Genomic DNA, 22,650 nt, shown 5'->3' on the forward strand with positions numbered 1-22,650 from the left:
CAGAGTTCAGCAGGAGTTAGAAGCAGGGTAAGATAATGGGTAATTGGAGCTGATGGAATACAGACTGTGCAATAGGACTAGATACAAAAACTCAAAAATGGACAGCACAATAATACCTAATTGTAAAGTAATCATGTTAAAACACTGAACGAAGCTGCATCCGAGCTATAGGTTCTTGTTTTGTTTTGTTTTGTTTGTTTTGTTCTTATTATTATTACTTTTATTTTTTTTCTCTATATTAACATTATATATTTTTTTCTGTTATACTGCTAGTTCTTCTAAACCGATGCAAATGTACTAAGAAACGATGATCATGCATCTATGTGATGATGTTAAGAATTACTGATTGCATATGTAGAATGGAATGATGTCTTAAAAAAAAAAAAAAAAAAAATGGTCAGCACAATACTGCCTAACTGTAATGTAATTATGTTGGAACGCTGAATGAAGCTGCATCTGATCTATAGTTTTTTTTGTTTTTTTTTTCTTTCTCTTATATATTTTTGTACTTTTTATTTTTATTTGTGTTTTCTTTGTGTTATCACTTTATTTCTTTTTCTGTTGTCGTGCTATTTCTTTCTCTAAATCGATGTATATGTACTGAGAAATGATGACCATACACCTATGTGATGATATTAAGAATTACTGATTGCATATGTAGAATGGAGTGATTTCTAATGTTGTGTTAGTTAATTTTTTTTAATTAATAAAAAAAAAAAAAAGGAATAGAGTTCTGATACATGCTATAACATGACTGAATTCTGAAGAACTCACATTGAATGAAAAAAGCCAGACACAAAAGGAAAAATATCAAAGATTCCACTTATAAGAAACACCTAGAATATGAAAATCCATAAAGACAGAAAGTTGCTTACAAATTGGAGGGCAAGGAGAATAAGAAGTTGTTGCTTAATGGGTACAGAATTTGTTTGTTTTTTATTATAAAAAAGTTTTGATAACAGAAGTTGGTGATGGTAGCACAATACTGTGAATGCTACTAATACCAGTGAATTCTACACACAAAAGTGGTGAAAATGGGAAATTCTGTGTATATGTTACCACAATAAAAATTAAAAAGAAATATGGAAAGGCAGAAAAACTAAAGAAAAAAGGTAATAAAACAATACCAAAGTAAGTCTTTGATTGTTTTTTGCAGAGTCAAGACAAGAAAATGCTCTTCCTTTCTTAAAGAAAATGCTCCTGTCTTCCTAGAAAATGCAGTGTTTTTTCAAGATCAAAATTGGTCACGAAAGTATAATACAATTTTATCCTCTCCCTAGCCTCCAGCTGTGTTCTTATAGCAATAAGAAGAATCCCATTTGTATTAACAGGGCAATAAAATTATTTCGTTATATCTTAATTTTAGTGAAATGAAGATAATAACACAGTAAATGGAAAAGTGTTCCTAGGTTTGGTTATTTTGCTCTCTGTTTCCACTAATAAGCCCCTCACACATCCTCTTTAACACTTTATTCATCAACCTTTATCTAATGCCCCTCTCTCTATAAAATTAATGTTAACAGCTGGTTCCACATTTTCCAGGTGAATCCCAATTTCAAATATTATGTTCCATTTTACCCAGAGTAAATTTCTGTGAAAATTCTGAAATCTGGGTATGAAAACTGTGACTCCTAACTGTGCCCTCCTATTATATTATGTATCTTGGTCTTGATTTAAGAAAATATGATCATTATAGTTTCCTTTAGTCTTCATAAGGGAATACTCTGCCAAACCCAGACTTTCAAAGTATCTCATTATTCCAAATGTATAATATAAACATACAAGAAAATTGAGAATATCAAGTTCCAGCCTTCACACATTAACAACAATAGTATCGATTGTCTTTACCTCCAACTGAAAAATAAAACAAAGATAATTCCAAATATCTGTCATTAAGAGTATGGATCAGAATTCATATTAATCTTTGCAAAAATAAATGTAGCACAGTAAGAGTTGCTAGTTTAAGAGAACTCAATACGTATTTACTACTATGTGGAAATAAATTATTTTTTGCTGGGTCAAACTACCACAAAGCTGTGGTCAACAGATCAAATATTTTAAAAAGAAACCTGCACTTCCTGGTGAACCAGTAACTCCTGACCCCTTAACAATGTCATTCTTCCCTCTGCCACTTCTACTGAAACTGTTTTTATGAAGTCATCAATATTCCCCCAAAAGACAATCTCAATACCACCAATTCCTACAAAGCATTTAACACTGATGATAAGCCTCTTTTAAAAATCCCTTTCTTAAGGTTTCAAAGGACAACTGTCTCTTGATTCTCCTTCCTCCTACCTCTCCATCAGTCCTCTTTTGGCTCCTCCTCTGCTTCCCAGACCCTAAATTCGCATTCTCTATGGAACTGTTATAACATCAGACTTTTAGCAAATTTATTGTTATGACAACTCCAAATCTATCTCTAGTCCTGACCTGTATATTTAGTTCCAGTTCCATATTTAAACTGCTTACTGAACACCCCAAACAGGATATCCCTCCTGCAATTCAAACTTAATTAGATAAAAAGGAACTCATCTGACTTTTCAAATTTCTCTTCTGTCTTCCTTTGCCATTCAGGCTTAAAACCATCTAATAATTTTGAAAACAGCCCTCCCTCCCCCCAACATCACCATCTGTCCTTCTGCCTCCTTTCATATCCAATCAATTTTAAATTCTGGTGAACATCTCCCAAGTTTGGCCCTTACTTTCTAACCCCACTGCCAATGAAGAAAGATAGTTTTGTTAGTCCAAGATTAGAGGCAACAATTTTCTTTCCTTTAATTACACAGTCTTTTCAATTAAAAATGAAATTAAGGGCGGGATGTATGTGATCTCACGGCCGCCGAGGAGGCTGGCCGCAGACGTTGAGGCGGCGGGAGTCGCTGCTCAGGCGGCCGCCAGCGCGGGTTGCCGCAGCGCTACTCCGCCGGGCCCGGCTGGGTTGGCAGCCGCTGGCTCCTGGCGGTGAGGTCGGGCTCCTGGGACTGGCGAAATGGTCCCGACCTAGGGCGGCGGGAGAAGCGGCTAAGCCCAGGATGCTGAAGAGACAGTGCAGTGGCTCCCCAATCGTCCCAGATCTTCATCAACTTCCTGAAGTAAAATCTCCATGGCCTGAACATTCTTTGAAAATCATTTAGAGGAAAATATCTTTTTAATAACAGGATTACCACAACAAGATGGTTGGAAAACTGAAGCAGAACTTATTATTGGCATGTCTGGTGATTAGTTCTGTGACTGTGTTTTACTTGGGCCAGCATGCCATGGAATGCCATCACTGAATAGAGGAACATAGCCAGCCAGTCAAATTAGAGAGCACAAAGACCACTGTGCGAACTGTCCTTGACGTCAAAGCCAACAAAACCTTTGCCTATCACAAAGATATGCCTTTAATATTTATTGGAGGTGTGCCACGGAGTGGAACCACACTCATGAGGGCCATGTTAGATGCACATCCTGACATTCGCTGTGGAGAAGAAACCAGGGTCATTCCCCGAATCCTGGCTCTGAAGCAGATGTGGTCACGGTCAAGTAAGGAGAAGATCCGATTGGATGAGGCTGGTGTCACCGATGAAGTGCTGGATTCTGCTATGCAAGCCTTTTTGTTAGAAGTAATTGTTAAGCATGGGGAGCCAGCCCCTTATTTGTGTAACAAAGATCCTTTTGCCCTGAAATCCTTAACTTACCTTGCCAGGTTATTCCCCAATGCCAAATTTCTTCTGATGGTCCGAGATGGCCGGGCTTCAGTACATTCAGTGATTTCTCGAAAAGTTACAATAGCTGGATTTGACCTGAACAGCTATAGAGACTGTTTGATCAAGTGGAATCGTGCCATAGAGACCATGTATAACCAGTGTATGGAAGTTAGTTATAAAAAATGCATGTTAGTTCACTATGAACAACTCGTCTTACATCCTGAACGGTGGATGAGAACTCTCTTAAAGTTCCTCCATATTCCATGGAATCACTCAGTATTACACCATGAAGAGATGATTGGGAAAGCTGGGGGAGTGTCTCTGTCAAAAGTGGAGAGATCTACAGACCAAGTCATCAAACCAGTCAATGTGGGAGCGCTTTCAAAGTGGGCTGGGAAAATACCTCCAGATGTTTTACAAGACATGGCAGTGATTGCACCCATGCTTGCCAAACTTGGATATGACCCATATGCCAATCCACCTAACTATGGAAAACCTGACCCCAAAATTCCTGAGAACACTAGAAGGGTCTATAAAGAAGAATTTCAACTACCTGACTTTCTTAAAGAAAAATCCCAGACTGAACAAGTGGAGTAGCAGAGCCAAGAACATCTTTCATATGTGAGGAAAGACTGCTGCCTTTTTAATGGACAGGAAATTTCTATGACTGGCTGTCCTCTGCTGAGATGCGTGGAGTATGTGTACCATGGCCTCCATTTCCTACTCACTTCCCGTCCCTTCCCACTGCAAGGGTGGAAAGTTGGTGCACATTTGGGCTTTCCTGAGTGATCTGCTTCCCCAATCTAATGTTCTTATTCTAAGTCCATGCACAGCTCTATGGAGAAGGAGCCCAGAGGGGACATGTGCTTTCTGTTAAAATTGTTTTTGGCCTCATCTTTTCTTACCAGATTTCAAACTTTGTTTTCAAGGGGAGGGTTTAAAAATGAGTTTCTATATGCAAAGTTGGGCAGTTTCATTTTAGACTAGGTTGTACATGTTCTAATGTTTTGTAGAAACATTTGTGCCTGTTAAATGTATTGATGTGGATAATATTATTATCTTGATTATTTAAATAATTCATTGTGCTGTTTCTGAGAAATTGGGGAATTACCCCCAAACATTTACAATTTAATGACTTTTGTATTTTATTTTTCAAAATAAAAACTTTAAATGTGAAGCAAAAAAAATGAAATTAAGGAACCCTTTTTTTCTTTTTTTTTTGACAGAAATAACCGACAAACCCAGGCAGCTAATAGAAATCAATGTAAATACAAGCCCAAACCAAGTCATAAAAGGAAGAACACAGAAAGGATGAAACCTCCACGTAACTTAACTAAAACATAAAGATTATACTACACGTAACTTAACAACTGAGGAAAAAATCAAAGGGGAAATTTGGTGGACACAGGACAATAAACACCCAAAAAATCAGTAAGTAAAATAATGTCAAGGAGTAGAAAGAGATGAAATCCATTTATTTTAATTACACCACACATATGTAAAGCACCTTGAATAACATCAGGCAAACAGCATGTTTTTAAATATGTAAACAGACTGAGAAAAGATATGCAAGATTTATAAAGAGATGAAGAATTTAAGAGAAAAACTTTAATTAGCTGCCTCAGATTAGCTGAATTGTTAAGAGGGAAAATACCAAAATATCTTTAAACTTTAAAGACCATTCAAATCCCTTGTCAAAGTGCTAAGATTTGGTGCTATACCTGAGTAGGATACTTGAGATCACACCACTTACTACCAGCTCCAGTTTCTGTTAAAAAGCTCAGAAAACAATTTTAAACAGTATATTGAAAGTCTATTTAGACTAAGGTAGATAGACAACTAAAATTAAATTATGGGTCAACTCCCAGGACGGGTAGAATATATTGTCATTGTTGTTCTCCTACTCTTCCATTATAAGTACACACACAGAGAAATAAGGCTTATTATATATCCAAAAGCTTGAAAATTACCTGGCAAATATTCTAAACTAAACTAACCTTCTAAGTCATATTTTTGCACCTTCCTCCCAATCCAACTTCCCATGTCTAATAACACACAAGGCATCTGCTGTACTAATTATTCTTATCAATGCATAAAAAATTGTCTAAAAGAAGGTATTTATGTTTTTAATACAAAAAAATTAGGCAAAATAAAAGGATCTGCTTTAATGTAATCATTACCACTTTTTCAAAACGAAGAAGAAAAATTAAGCAGAGGTAAAGAAAAATCAAAATTTTGTTTGTAGAATTCAATGTTACATTCCTAATAGGAAAAATAGGTTGGCAATTCCTCAAAAGGTTAAAAGGTCATTATATAACCCAGCAATTCTACTCCTAGGTATATACCCAAAAACTGAAACATTATGTGCTCACAAAACATTATTCATAATAGCCAAGAGTGGAAACAACTTGAATGTCATTAACTGATGAATGCCTAAACAAAATGTGGCATATTCACACAATGGAATACTATTTGGCCATTAAAAGGAATGAAGTACTGATATGTGCTCACTATGGATGAATCTTGAAAATATTAGACTAAGTGCAAGGTCAGATACAAAAGGCCATATATTGTATGATTCTATTTACAGGAAATGTCCAGAATAGGATATCCATAGAGAAAGTAGGCTAGTGGTTGATAAGGGCCTGGTGGGAAGAAGAAATGAGGCTTGACTGCTAAGGGGTGTAAGACTACTTAGTGGATGGGGTGGGGTTGTTAGAAAAGTTCTGGAATTACTGGTGACAGGTGTGGTACTTTGTGAATATACTAAAAACCACTCAAATGTAGAATTTTTTGATTTTGCATGGGCAGACAACTGGGAAATGAAGCCGGGTCTCCAGAATGGCAGGTGAGAACTCGGCCACGAGCCATTGTGGCCTGCCCTCAAATGTAGACTTTAAAAGGTTAAATTTTTTTTTTTATTTTTTATTAATTAAAAAAATTACAAGAAACAAACATTCCCAACACATACACTCAGCAATTCACAATATCATCACATAGTTGCATATTCATCATCATGATTACTTCCCAGAACATTAGCATCAATTCAGAAAAAGAAATAAAAGACAACAGAAAAATATAACAAACAGAAAAAAGAAAATTTTACAGGCCATACCTCTTATTGATCCCTTTCATTGACCACTAGTATTTCAGACTAAATCTATTTTAACATTTGTTCCCCCTATTATTTATTTTTATTCCATATGTTCCTCTTATCTGTTGACAAGGTAGATAAAAGGAGCCATCAGACAGAAGGTTTTCACAATCACACAGTCATATTGTGAAAGTTATATCATTATACAATCATCATCAAGAAACATGACTACTGGAACACAGCTCTACATTTTTAGGCAGTTCCCTCCAGCCTCTCCATTACATCTTGGATAACAAGGTGATATTTACTTAATGCAGGATAACCTCTCGACTCTGTTTGGAATCTCTTAGCCATTGACACTTTGTCTCATTTCACTCTTCCCCATTTTGGTCGAGAAGGTTTTCTCAATCCCTTGATGCTGGGTCTCAGCTCATTCTAGAGTTTTTCTCAATCCCTTGATGCTGAATCTCAGCTCATTCTGGGATTTCTGTCCCACGCTGCCAGGAAGATCCACACCCCTGGTAGTCATGTCCCAAGTAGACAGGGGGAGGGTGGTGAGTCTGCTTGCTGTGTTGGCTGGAGAGAGAGGCCACATCTGAGCAACAAAAGAGGTTCTCTTGGGGGTGACTCTTAGGCTTAATTTCAAGTAGGCTTGACCTATCCCCTGTGGGGTTAAGTTTCATATGAACAAACCCCAAGACTGGTGGCTCAGCCTATAGCTTTGGTTGTCCACTGCTTGGGGGAATTTCAAGAATTCAACTTGAGGAAGTTGAGTCTTCCCCCGTTCTCACCATTCACCAAAGGGGACTGTGCAAATACTTTTCCACTCACTGATCAAATCACTCTGGGATTCATGAGTGCATCACCTGTACAAACCAACAAAATCTCATGTCCTATACAAAGTCCCATGTACTTAAGGTGTTCAATCAACTATCTACATAAGTTATATTAGGAGATGCACTAGTCAGTATAGATTTGTACCAAATAAGTATTTTTTGCTTTAGTCTCACACATTACTTGAAATTTTAAAGTATTAAGTACCATCTATTTTCAGCACACTGCAGTAATGACATTCTTTTGTTCTTCCTCATGCAAAAACATTTTTTTAATTTGTACATTTAATCACTATTATTATACACTCTAGGCAACCCACCATCTCAGTCTTTATTGTTTATCTTTCTTTGTGATTTCATTTATGCCCCAGCCCTCCTCCCTCTATCATTCTCGTATGCAGCTTCATTCAGTGTTTTAACATAATTGTATTACAGTTAGGTAATATTGTGCTGTCCATTTCTGAGTTTTTATATTCAGTCCTGTCACACAATCTGTATCCCTTCAGCTCCAATTACCCAATATCTAACCCTATTTCTATCTCCTGGTGGTCTCTGTTACCAAGGAAATATTCCAAGATTATTCACTAATGTCAGTTCATATCAGTGAGACCATACAGTATTTGTCCTTTTGTTTCTGGCTAATCACACTCAGCATAATGTCCTTAAGGTCCATTAATGTTGTTACATACTTCATAACTTTATTCTGTCTTACAGCTGCATAATATTCCATCTTATGTAAATGTCACAGTTTGTTTAGCCAACTGTCTGTTGATGGACATTTTGGCTGTTTACATCTCTTGGTGATTGTTAATAATGCTGCTATAGACATTGGTGTGTAAATGTCCATTTGTGTCCTTGGCCTCGTGTCCTTTGAGTAGAGACAGCATACAGATGGGTCCTGTTTTTTAATCCATTCTGCCAGACTATGTCTTTTGATTGGAGAGTTTAATCCATTAACATTCAGTGTTATTACTGCATGGGTAGTACTTTCTTCTACTATTTTGCCTTCTGGATTTTATATGTCATATCTAATTTTCCTTCTTTTTACCTTTACTCATAGTCTTCCTTTCTACACTCTTCTCCACACCTCTCTCTTCTGTCTTCGTATCTGTCTCTAGTGTTCCCTTTAGTATTTCTTGCAGAGCTGGTCTTTTGGTCACAAATTCTCTCAGCGATTTTTTGTCTGAAAATGTTTTAATTTCTCCCTCATTTTTGAAGGACAATTTTGCTGGATATAGAATTCTTGGTTGGCAGTTTTTCTCTTTTAATAATTTAAATATATTATCCTACTGTCTTCTCGCCTCCATGGTTTCTGCTGAGAGATCTGCGCATAGTCTTATTGGGCTTCCCTTGTATGTGATAGATTGTTTTTCTCCTGCTGCTTTCAAGATCCTCTCTTTCTCTTTGACCTCTGACATTCTGATTATTAAATGTCTTGGAGTATGTCTATTTGGACCTATTTTCTTTGGGGTACGCTGCACTTCTTGGATCTGTAATTTTAAGTCTTTCATAGGAGTTGGGAAATTTTCAGTGATAATTTCCTCCATTAGTTTTTCTCCTCCTTTTCCCTCTCTTCTCCTTCTGGGAGACCCACAACACGTATATTCATGCGCTTCATATTGTCTTTCAATTCCCTGAGTCCCTGCTCATATTTTTTCATTTTTTTTCCTATAGTTTCTGTTTCTTGTCGGATTTCAGATGTTCCGTCCTCCAGTTTAGAGATCATATGTTCTGTCTCTTAAAATCTACCATTGTAGGTTTCCATTGTTTTTTTCATCTCTTCTGCTGTGTCTTTCATTCCCATAAGTTCTGTGATTTGTTTTCTCAGACTTTCAGTTTCTTCTTTTTGTTCTTTCCTTGCCTTCTTTATATCCTCCCTCAATTCATTGATTTGGTTTTTGATGAGGTTTTCCATGTCTGTTCGTACATTCTGAATTAATTGTTTCAGCTCCTGTATGTCATTTGAATTGTTGGTTTGTTCCTTTGACTGGGCCATATCTTCAATTTTCCTGGTGTAATTTGTTATTTTTTGCTGGTGTCTAGACATTTAATTACCTTAATTAGTTTATTCTGGAGATTGCTTTTACTTCTTTTATGTAGGGTTTTCTTGCTGGATGAATTTGTTGTCTGTTCTTTGACATTCCGTTCAGCTTTATCTGGACCTTTAGCTTAAGTTTTGCTTAACAGAGGAGAATTTTTCAATCTTGTTTTCTTGTTTCTTGGGCTGCTTGTGTGGTGCCTTTCCCCCACACACACTCAGGAGGGTCTACTTAGACATTATAGACCCCAGCCAGATTTTCCCAGACCAAACTGGCCTATCAAGAGGAAAGAGTCACCTGCATCGGTTTTCCCTGAGGGTGAGACCCAGCAGGTTGAAAGACTTTCCTGTGGAGTCTCTGGGCTCTGTTTTTCTTATCCTGCCCATATGTGGTGCTTGTCTGACTGCAGGCCCCACCAGCGTAAGATGATTGCGGTACCTTTAACTTTGGCAGACTTTCCCTGCTGGGGCATGATGGAGACAGAGGAGAGGTTGTAGGCTGGTTTTAATGGCTTCAAATTACCAAGCCCTGGTGTCTGAATTCCTTGATGGAGGGATTCCACCTGGGTGGGGCTTCACCCCTCCCCTGGGGAAGGCACAAGCTCCAGATAAGCCCCCAAAAGAGCTCACTTCTGCCTATGCCTGGGGCAGTGCAGCCTGAAAAGTCCCGCCGCTGTATCCAGAGGCAGTCAAGCCTTTGTAGATACACAGTCACAAAAACCTCTGTTTCCTTCTTTTTTTCCCCCTTTTTCTGTCAGTCCTGCCCCCTTGGCACGGGGGCAAAAGAGAGCAACCTACGCTCTGATCAGGTTCACCTAAGCTGGGAGCCTATTTTTAGTAGTCAGAATTTGTTAATTAGTTTCACAATTGGCGTTTGATTGTGTCCAGTCCCTGCTGCTAGTAAAGACCTTTCCTTTCCTCTCTGGTAAGCGGCCTGTGGGGGAAGGGCACTGGCCGCCACAGCTTTGGGAACTCACGGTTCTGGGGGGTGGTCGCAGCCGTTCCAGCTGGTCCAGACTGGGGTATCATGTGTGTCCGGTCACTACTGTTGCTCCGGGAGCTGTTCTGTACTGTTTCTGGCTATTTAGCAGTTGTTCTGGAGAACAAGCTAAAATGTGCACGTTGTTAAGCCGCCATCTTGACCCAAAAGTCTAAAAGGTTAAATTTTATATAACTTACAGCACAATGAAGCTGTTCTTAAGTGGAAGTTAGGATATATTGCTAACAGTAATCACTGGCAGCGTCAGAGCAGGCAGACTGAGGCAAATCCATCACCACATCATATATAAGGAAAATCTATTCTCCTCAAATTATCACTGAGCCTTTATTATTTATCTCACACCATTCTCATTAGGATATTAATCCCACAGGACCAAAAAGCAAGAAATGTAGAATCTGGCCTAAACAGGAGATTATCAATATACCCATTAGCTCTGTTAGAGCTTTTGGTTAGTGAATTTAGCACATAGCTTTTTTCAGGGAAGAATAGGATGTATTATGAGGACAGCTAAAAGTGCAGTTTCAAAACATCAGTTGATGCCCAAACCACTGCAATAAAACTAGACTACTAATTTTGAAGTCCAAATATTTAAGAGAGGAAGAAAGTAAGTACAAAATGGAGGAAAAATAGTGGTAAGCCATATAAGATTAGGGTTGAAGCCCAAATTCTGTACCTCTAACCCAGGACCAACAAGAAAGATGAAAACAAAAGAATTAAACCCAAACATGGATAATCAGGCAAGCAGATGTTCCTAAAGTTTTGATGTATTTCTCTGGAGAAATATTTTGGGGGTTATTTTTGATACTGAGCATTTAGATTCCCTGCAAAAAAAATATTTCATTCTGGCATTATTATAGACTCAGCCATGAAAGGTTGGGCCATACTACTATGAAAATATGTGCACCTACAAATTACCAAGGGCACGATTACAAAGAACTACCTATTCATAACATTAATAGGTAGTGCTCTCCCTTTTTACCAAATGTAAAAACAAAACCCAAACCTCAATCATGATAAAAAACAAGAACCTGCCTATATACAATTACCAAGATTTAAACAGTATTTTAAGTAAAAACACTGATTTTTCATATAAAGGAAATACAAAATAACTTATAAGCATAGCCTAGAATCAGTTTCTTAATATAAAAAACAAGATTAAACTTTAGAGTCCCTCAATCAAAACAGGCAAATTTTTAAATAAAAGATGTGACACCTGAGACTCAGAATCAGTGCTCTGAAGCTTGAAAATCAGCAGTACAAGAACTATTTAAAAAGTTGAAAAAGGGATCTGACTACCACTAGAGATATGAATGAAGTTGAACTGGATAGGACTAAGGTATAACAAAAGACTGGGTAAAGGATGATATTGTCCGTATTTTAAAACTTCAACTTCTGTGTAAGACTAAAGGGAAAGTTGTTTATTTGGTACAAAATATATATTTGTGCATTTCCTAATTTAACTTGTATGGTCAGTTTAGTTGAACACCATAAGTACAGAGAATGTTGAATACAGCATGAGATTTTGTTGGTTTGTCCAGGTTAAGTGTGATGTCCTGATAAATCCCAGAGTGATATGGACATTGAATAAAGAAGTATTTGCAGGGTCACCTTGGGGAGTGGGGAAAAACAGGGTAAGATTCAACTTCCCCATTTGGAGAATTTCTGATACTCTTGCAAGCAGTGAGGACAACCAAATCAAGAGGCCGAGCCCCTGATCTTGGTGTTCGTCCCTATGAAACTTATTCCTGCATAGTATAGGCTAAGCCTACTTAAAAGTATGCCTAAGAGTCAACCCCCAGAGAAGCTCTTTTGTTGCTCAGACATGGCCCCTCTCTAAGCCAGCACAGCAAGTGAACACCCTGCCCTCCCCCGCTACATGAGCCATGACTTGCAAGGAAGGGTGTCAATCTTCCTGGTAACGTGGGACAGAAATCCCAGGATGAGCTGGGACCCAGCATCACGGGATTGAAAAAACCTTCTTGACCAAAAGGGAGAAGAGAGAAATGAGTAAAAATAAAGTGTCAGTGGCTGAGAGATTTCAAATAGAGTTGAGAGGTTATCCTGGATGTTATTCTTACACATTATATAGATATTCCTTTGTAGTTTATGGTATATTGGAGTGGTTGGAGGAAAGTACCTGAAACTGCTGAGCTGTGTTCCAATAGCCTTGATTCTTGAAGATAATTATATACTGTGTGACTTTGAAAATCTTGTATCTGATGTTCCTTTTATCCAGGGTACGGACAGATGAGTTAAAAAAAAAACATGGATAATCAATAAATAAATAATAGGAGGATAAGGAGTAAAAAAAATAAAATTGGGTAGATTGAAATACTAGTTGTCAATGAGAGGGAGGGGTAAGGGGTATAGACTGTATGAGATTTTTTATTTTTATTTCTTTTTCTGGAGTGAGCAAATGTTCTAAAAATGATCACGGTGATGAATATACAACTATGTGATGATACTGTGAGTATGGACTATATGTGTGTGAAGATTTGACAATAAATATACTTTGTTTAAAAATGAAGTGTAACTTAGCAAAATAATTTACCTAAAGTAATACTGCCTTGTCCTAAATAACAAACCCAAAGATACATAGTCTTCTACTAACTTTCTTATTTCATTACCTACAATGGCACAAAGGTAAGCTTTCAATCTTTTACCATGAGGGTAAAAAATATACAGAATAAATGAATCATATCATACATACATATAAAAAAATCCATCCACATATCCTTATGGATGAAATATATGTGTTTATATGTGATACACACATATAACTTAAATATATATCGATATATAAAATTTGAAGTCATTCTTAGTTTAGAAAGGAGTATGTGCACATCCTAAAAGATTCAAACTGAACGAACAAATTTTGTCACAGGCCCCCAAGAAGACAAAACCTTCAGCTTCAGTGACCCACTAGGAGGACTCACAGGACAGTGCATAGAGTCGTACTCACAGCTATGACTTATTACAGCTAAAGGATACAAAGCAAAATCAACACCACTTTGAAAAGGTGCATGAGGCTAAGTCCAAAACAAAAAGGTACAAGTTTTCCACAGTCCTCTTCCAGTGGAGTCACACAGGGCTCACTTAATTCCACCAACAACTAATAACAACATGTAACACAACGTGAAATGTTATCTACTAGACAAGATCATTAACAATTCATTGCCAAGGGTTTTTTATTAGGAACTGACCATATAAGCAACCTCTGCTCAACACGTATCAAAAATGCAGATTCCTAGAAGGAAAGCAAGTGTTCAGCACAAACTATACTGCCTGCCCAAACAGTTTAGACAAAATGGGCCATTATGATCAGTTCTGGGAATAGTGAAACCCTCCCAAAATCCAAGTTCTCAGTTGCCAGCCAAGGGCCAACTTTCCAAGCAGACCTTTCTAAGGACAGCAATTGGCCTCACTAATTCTTTTCTGCACACAAGTATAAAATGAAAAAGGAAGCCCTTATTTCCAATCTCCACATTCCTCTCTCCCTTGAGACTGCCTATCTTATTAAGCTTCCTCACTAATAGATTTTTTAGGCCATTTCACAAAAATTGCTGCAGCTAACATACATGGAAGTACCACTTCAGGCACACACAGAAATATTTTTAAAGTATAAGTTGATATCCTGAGTTAAAGGATATCCACATAATCAATTCTATTATAAGTCACCAAATGGCTCCAAAAAAAGGGCCCACCAGTTTACTCCTCCATCAACAGATTTAGAATGCCAATTTCTCTATATCCTAGCTAACATTTGCTAGCATCAATTTCCAAATTTGCCCCCCCAAATTAATGCTGATTAGTTTGTATTTCCCTGATTATTTTTCCTGTGTTTAATAATTACTTGCATTTTTCTTTTCGTAATGATCATTCACAGCTTTTGCCCATTCTTCTATTAGAATTTTCATGTGACTGACATACAGAAACTTTTCATATATTCTTAATAATAATCCTCCGTCTGCCAAATGTTGGAAACATTTTAGTCTGTTGATTACCTTTGCATTATCTTTTGTATTAAAAATGTATTCAGTTTTTATGAAGTCAAATCTGATGTTTATTATTGTAATATTGTTGCCTCAAATATAAATCAGGAGAAAAAGCACTACAATTCAGATTGGTTTTGCTTCTAAATAATGTTTCACCACTCTCTTTACATTGGCACACTGACCCCCTCTAGACAAGTATTTATTACATTAAAAATATATACACAAATTAATAAAGTATCAGTGGCAGAGAGAGTTCAAATAGAGTTGAGAGCTACTCTGGAGGTTGCTCTTACACAAGCTTCAGATAGACCTTGCTACCTATCATAACCTGCTAACCCCCAACCAGGACCGTTCCAGCCAATCCTAAAGAACACCTAGGGTAATAAATAAGATTCCATAAGGGTTCCATGCACTGGAGTAATTTTCCAGAAACCTACAACCTCCAGATGGGTCCCTGGTCCAGGTAAGTCCTGAAACCTAACCCAGCCTCTCCAGAACATCAGATAGACAAACTCTCTTATAGGTGTAAGTGACAGACCCTTCCAATATGAAAAATTTAGAATGGCCACAGCCCAAACACCCATAAAGAGAGGTATGGGAAGATCAAAGGTGATGGTGGAGTTATACAGAGAAGATAGGATTTAACAAATGAATATGAATGCTGAATCATCAAATTGATATCTCTTTTAGTCTCCAGTATTTTAGAGCAGTTAGAAGTAAAACCTAAAATTGTGGAATCATTACCCATGTCAAACTCTGAAATATGTCCTACAAGTAATTGTGGTGCTACACTTTGAAATTTATACCTTTTGTATATATGTTATTTTTCACAAAAAAAAGAAGGAAAAAAAGTCGACTGTGATGTCAAAATATTTAAGCCCTCTAGCCTCCTATATTCTGGAGCAGTTAGAAGGAAAAACCTGAGAGGGTCACACAGTAGCCCATGACAAACCCTGGGATCTGTCCTGTAACTACCTGCTGAAGAGTGCTTTGAAAACTATTGCTCTTTTATTTCTTTGCTTTTTATATATGTTATACTATACAATAAAAAAAGTTAAAAATCAAAAAATACATACACAAATAGGGTGGTATTACATCTTTCTTGAACTTATTTAAAAACAGAATGAAGGAAATCATGTAATTCACATACTATTTTATATTAGAATGGGAAGCCTTAGGCAATGTGTTACTAATCTTAAATCATTTTGTAAAGTGATAATTCTTAGATACCAGCTAATTTCTAATAGGATAAGGCCATTAGTGTGGCTCAATACTTGTCAGTTTGATTTCTTTGAGCCACTTAACACTGTCTACCTACTAAATATATAGTATGGGTGCACTGGCACCACTCTGGGATTAAATTATTTTAAAGCATTATCCCCTATAATCAAATCACATTTATTGCTTAAATTACAAATCTTCTGTTAGAAGATAATATGAATGACAAAGACCAAATCTATTTTTACCTGTGGATAGCTTACTTAGCATTTACTTTAAAAATTCTCACCAATTATTTGTGTGCCATCTTAATGCTTATAAATTCAACAATGGCTCTACTATATTACTTAAGTCCAGAGTTTTCTTTGAGTCTTCTTTAGTTAATCTTCCTACCCAGAAGTCTGTTCATCATTCCCATCTCTATTTGTTTGCTCAAATGGTTCCCTCCACTTGTAAAGCCCTCTCCACCAAAATTCACCCATCCTTTTGGGCCTCATCTTAAAAGTCTTTTCTCATGAAGCCTTCCATGACCCTCCTAACAGCATGTAATGGTTCCCTTTTATGACTCCTCATGGCACTTCATTCCATAGCATTATGTTTAATTTTGTATTAGTTACTTACACACATCTTTATTACCCTATCTTTATTGCAAATTCCTTCAGGATAAGGATATGTGCACTCTACTGCTATTTAAATGGGTTAAATTTACCTGAAAACTCAGAATACCTCACTTTTTGAAATGAAGCAAACGCAGGATAATTCTATGTATAACTCACCCCAATGTGATAATAAAGAGAGGGCCATGACCATTTAACATGTATGCAGAGACCATTAATTCCTGCCACTGTTTAGATTAGGGTCTGGCAAACTCCAGTGCACAGCCTTTTTATATTCAGCTGTGAGCTGAGAATGGTGGTTTTTGTTTTTGTTTTGTTTTTTTGCATGGGCAGGCATCGAGAAACAAACCAGATCTCCAGCACAACAGGCAAGAGCTCTGCCTGCTGAGCCACCCTGGTCCATCCTGTTGTTGTATTCTTAAAGGGCTATTAAATAAATAAATAAATAAATTTTTTAAAACGAAGAATTTACAACATAAACAGTTACTGGTCTGACAAACCTAAAATACTCATTCACCCTCTGACCTAGAAAGTCTATCAACACCTCATTTAGATCTTCAAAACTAGTTTGATCCTTTAAATTTTCCTTAAAAATCTCATCTATCCACATCCTCCAATAAATTGCTGTTTTGTTTAAGTTAGTCAGAATTGCTCACTATGGCTGTTAATCAAAAACGTTAATATTATATCACCTAATGGAATCTGGCTGATATTTATCACTTAAGTAAATCAAAACCCTTCTGAAAATTAACAGATCAACAATTCTGGGAAACAGGACCTACTATTTATATATAAGCTGTGTGATTGTAGAAAAATAATAATTTAGGGTCAATGTAATTTCTAAGGATGTAGGATCATACTACATTAAATATATACATATTTTTTGTACGCTGTATCACAGCAGTCACATTTCATTCTTTTTCCATGTGAGTATCCCATTATAGCAGTACCATTTGTCGAATTTTTGTTTGTTTCTGTTTTTTGTTTGCTTCGGGAAGTGCATGGGTTGGGAATCGAACTTGGGTCTCCCACATGGCAGATGAGAATTCTACCACTGAACTACCCTTGTACCCCTGTATTAAATATTAGGTATCACTGTTACTAAGCCTGAATATGGCAACATTTATAACCAATATTAAATTAAAAATTTTATTATTCAGGTGTTATTTCTTAAAAACTCACTTAAATTGCTCCAATAAAAAACATGATCCAGGACTAAAAGTAATAAAGGGAAGAGAAAGGGACACTTTAACATTAAATTTAAAAAATGAAATAAGAAACACTTTCTTCCTGCTAACAAAGTTTTAAAAATTTTTATATAGAAAAATCTCTTTTATGTAGATTAATCCTTTCAATTTCATTTGACAACCCTGATTTTAAATGATACCTTTGCTTTGTTTTTCACATTTCAAATCTTTCTATAATAAAGCTAAGACCTCTTGGTCTACTTATTATTCACAACATATACATGTCAAACATTATGATAAAAACACAAAGGAAAAGAATGACATTTTCCTCTGAGGGGTTTGCCTCAAAGAGATTATGGAGCAGAGAGAGATAACTAAAATACAACCTAAAAAAATTTTTTAAAAATTAAAAAATACAACATAACATTATGCGTTAAGCACACTTTGCTATTTGAGGAACATGCATCCCAGTCATCAGAGGTCAATGAAGATGGATGACATTAAAAAGAGAAGAAAAGAGAGTAATTGTGTAGGGAGGAGAAAGTGGAAATCACAAACTTCAAAATGGAAGAATGAAAGATAATTCAGGATTCTGAGAGATGAAGTATCTGAAGGAGACTTGTATGTCATGTTAAAAGTTGAATCTCTTCCAAAAAGCTGTGTGAAATTCAGAGAAGAATTTTAACTAAGGATGTAACTTGATTAAATAGTTACTGTGGGTGCCAAAGAGTTAAGAAAATAAAAATAATGTATGTATCTACTCATTTTGGCAAAACAAAACCAACAGGAAGAATAAACTGGAAACCAGTGAAGTTGGTTATGTACAGGAGAAGGTAGGAACAGGGAAGAAGGGAAGGGCAGGGAGTGATACCTCTCCTATCACACCTTTTTGTGTAATTTTAACTTTTGAACAATATTAACATACATCTAAAAAACAAAAATAAGGTCAATAAAGCTAGGAGGGAAAACCATAAAAATGAATAAAACCAGAAACAAATATATACAGCTGCATATTAAATTAATAATGAAACAAAGGAGAAAAGAAAACAAAAGCTAATCTTCTATTACCACCCCACCCACCTTCTCCAGTTTAAGGAAAAAAGATCTTCAAAGAAATATTAAGTTTTACTTAGTAAATTTGTTCTTGGTAATGCTATGGATATACAATTTTGAAACTATTTCATATGTAGACTAAGATTGAACAATAAAAACACTGATGATTAGAAAGCCAGAAGGAAATACAAATAAGCAAGAAGAGGAACAACTGTGTGATTTTGGATTTAACTCATGATTTTATATATACATACATAAATTTCCTTGTTCTTTCTCCTGAAATGTCATAGAAGCAATGTACCACATGGTAGCAATGAGCATGTCTAGCATTCAGGTCTTGGCTTCTAAATACTACTCCCCACTAAAAGAAACCAGGGCTCGTGGAGATATGGCTGATTCAGAACCACAACAAAGAAGGTATGGAATAATACTAGTTTGAGGAGGCTATTCCAGAATAAAGTACTCAAAAGCCAATGGGAATCAAAACCACAATGAGGTGCCACTTCACACGGACTACAACGGTGTTTTAGTTTGCTAAACCTGCCTGAACACAATATACCAGAAATGGATAGGCTTTTATAAAGGGATTTATTTAGATACAAATTTACAGTTCCATGGAGGAAAGGCAGCTAGCTTTCATCTGCGTTTCTCTGTCACATGGGAAACATGTGACATCTGCTGGTCCACTCTCCTGGCATCTGGGTTCAAATGACTTTCCCAGGGTGATTCTTTACTGCATCAGCAAACTCCTGGGACTGAGCTCTAATTTCTGAGATGAGATATGCTGAGTTGCTAAGGTCTCTTCCAACCTTTCTCTTTTAAGCCTTCAGCTAATTTAATAAACATCACTCACTGCAGAAGGGGAGTGGCACTCCCCTTAGCCGACTGCAAATGTAATCAGCCATATATGAATTTTTGAGCATCAAAATGAAAATTAGCAATAGGTTAAAACATGATACATTTTAAAAAGCGTTTATGATTCCCAAGGGTAGGGAGGAGGGGGAATGGGAAATTAATGCTTAATGGGTACAGAGTTTCCGTTTGTGGGGTAATAGGAAAGTTTTGGTAATGATGACAGTGAAGATAGCACAATATTGTGAACATAATTAATGCCACTGAACTGTACACTTCAAAGTGGTTAAAATGGGAAATTTTATATTGTATGTATGTTAAAACTTAAAAAACATTAATGAACTTATACTGATAGGAAAAAACAAATGATAAAATGAGTGAATGCAGGGAGAAGGGACAGCTACTCTTTACCATAGAATATAAACTAGGTAATAAATTAATAATAGTGACTTCTATATTTATAATACAATGAGAGAACAGAAAAATAGAACGGGTATGCATGATTTAGAGAAAATAATTTCTTTCCTTTCAATTTACCTCTGTAGAGTGTACCTGTAGGAACAGGGGGACTAAGCTCCCTTAAACAAATCACAAAGTGATTTCTTCGTTACATTTTACTGTTTCTGAATGATCTTGAGAATAAAGATTGGTATTTCTTTCTAAAAAAAGGCTTATTTTCTAAGATTTGCTGGTTGTTATGTTCTCCACTAGTATCTGGACTTTTCTCTATTTTTCCTAGTCTGCTCAATTTTTATCCTATTCTCAGACATTTCTTCTCACTGTGAAGTCCTGTCCTAAAAGGAAGGCCTCTGGCTGGTTATCTTTAAGAGTTCCTATAGACCTGGACCACTGAAGCCCCTTCAGACCTTATCATGGTCCTTTCTACTCATCTACTGGATGGGGATAAGCCCCTTCCAGCTTGACCCATTACACTTTCCAGTGAATTCCTATTAGCCATTTGGGGGATTTCCTATTCTTAGGTCTGTCAAATGTCCCACTGCTTTCTTTCGATTTCTACCACATAGATGCTGATACCAAACAGGTCTTATGAGTATTGATGGTTTGTCTCTACCTTCTTGTATTTTAGGATGCATGGGAATATATTGTTACCTAGTTTTGCTGTAAATGTTGCCACAATTTTTAATTTTCCTATCCAGTTCTTCTATCTGATTCAGGCAGATTCAATAACCATGTCACAGCCACCATTTTTCACAGATCAGGAACTAAGAGACAGATTTAGGATAGAGCTGAGATTCAGAAGTCATTCAGAGAGACAGCGAAGTCACATGAGTGAATAAAAGTATCCAGAGAGTATACTGAATAAGAAGAGAAGAGGGTCAAAGGCAGAATGGGGAAGAATAATTCAGTAGCTGGTAGAAGAAGAGCTAACAGTACTGTAGAGAGATTAGAGAGGTAGGTAAAATATCAGATATAAGTGATGCTTCAAAATCAAGGGAAGAAAGGGATTTTTAAAAAGAAAAAGATGGTAAACAGTACTGAATGCTAAAGAGGGATCAAGAAAGGTAAGTACCAATATAAAGTATACACTGGATATATACACAAAGATAACCATCGTAAATGCTATTTCAGCAAAGTGTAGAGCAAAGTGGGTTAAAAGAATGAAGAAAAGGCCTAGGAAGAAAAGTTAGGCAATGCCAACCTAACTACTTATGCAAGAAAGCTTACTTTAAGCCCTCATTTTACCATTAATAACAATTCCTTTGAATGTTACTCACAAAGAAAAATTTTCTGTGTCTAGCTTTTGAGGTACATACCCATTCACTTTACTTTCCACAAAATGAATACACCAAAGCATCTGGTTCAACATTAAAACCATATTTCTTTTGCTTTTATAATTAATCTTCTACCATCTAAATTATAAAGTAATTCAAAAAGCTAAAACTAACATTTAATAATGCTAATGAATGGGTTTAGAGTAAATATTTGAACATATTCAATTATTTCACTTGTAAAATCCTAGGACTGATATCAACCTATTTGTATGTTCTTTCTCAGCATTTATACAATCTACTTAATATTAGAAGTAAAAAATTAAAAACAAGTAAGCATAAATTACATGATATTTCTAAATTATATAGTACCTCCAGTCTATCTCTAACATTCAATTCCAACGTGCATTAATGAATCTCAGGAACAGTCAGTTAAGTAGACAAGAGTAGATGGAGAAAGGAGAGCAGGCAAACAGAGATGCAAATGTACAGCACAGCAGAAGAGACAGACAGATACACAGGTACAGAGACAGGCACACTGACACCCAGGCAAACAGCAGAGTACTTAAAAATCAGATGATTCATGAATTAAAGGGACTATAGTTAGATTATTTAATTTTATTACTGCAAAGTCTATTGTGAAGAAAATACATTAGTCTTTCAGACAGTGATATATTCCTGATACATAGTCAAGAAGTAAATACACAGTGACCAGATACAATATTTGGATAAAACTGATTTTTAGAACAACATTTGCTTAAAAGAAGGTAACTATCTAGTTCCATATTTCAAAACTGAAAAATTAGTTTATATCTTACGCATAAATACACAGCTCATAGATTATCTTAATTTTATAGTTTCCACACAGAAACATAAAATTTTACATGACATTTACTGTGTACTGAAAATGTGAAATAACTCTGGCAGAGACAAAAGAATGTTCTCTCATGTCACAAATAACTCTTTCTGCTTCTCTTAAAGAAGGTAGGTAAAGTTTATTTGGGCTGAAACCTTAATATAGTTGTTCCCCCGCCACCCAATCTTGGTTCAAGGATTTTTTTTTTATTAATTTTTTTATTAATTTAAAAAAAAAAAATTACAGGAAAGAAACACATTCTCAATATGTGATCATTCCATTCTACATATGTAATCAGTAATTCACAATATAATCACATAGTTGCATATTTATCATCATGATTATTTCTTAGAACATTTGCATCAATTCAGAAAAAGAAATTAAAAAACAGAAAAAAAAAAAACAGAAGAAAAAATTATACATACCATACCCCTCACTCCTCCCTTCCATTCATCCCTAGCATTTCAAACTAAATTTATTTTAACATT

At 36.1% G+C, this 22,650-nt stretch overlaps 1 protein-coding gene and 1 pseudogene across 3 annotated transcripts in view; one reads left to right on the plus strand and one right to left on the minus strand.

The window, feature by feature from the left end:
- The window catches only part of PTPN12 (protein tyrosine phosphatase non-receptor type 12), a 133,657-nt gene that overhangs the window by 96,437 nt on the left and 14,570 nt on the right, over nt 1-22,650 (minus strand). The window lies entirely within an intron of this gene.
- On the plus strand, nt 3,038-4,502 carry LOC143678227 (protein-tyrosine sulfotransferase 1 pseudogene; annotated as a pseudogene).

The sequence above is a fragment of the Tamandua tetradactyla genome, chromosome 1, assembly GCF_023851605.1.
Source record: "Tamandua tetradactyla isolate mTamTet1 chromosome 1, mTamTet1.pri, whole genome shotgun sequence".
NCBI classification, from domain to species: Eukaryota; Metazoa; Chordata; class Mammalia; order Pilosa; family Myrmecophagidae; genus Tamandua; species Tamandua tetradactyla.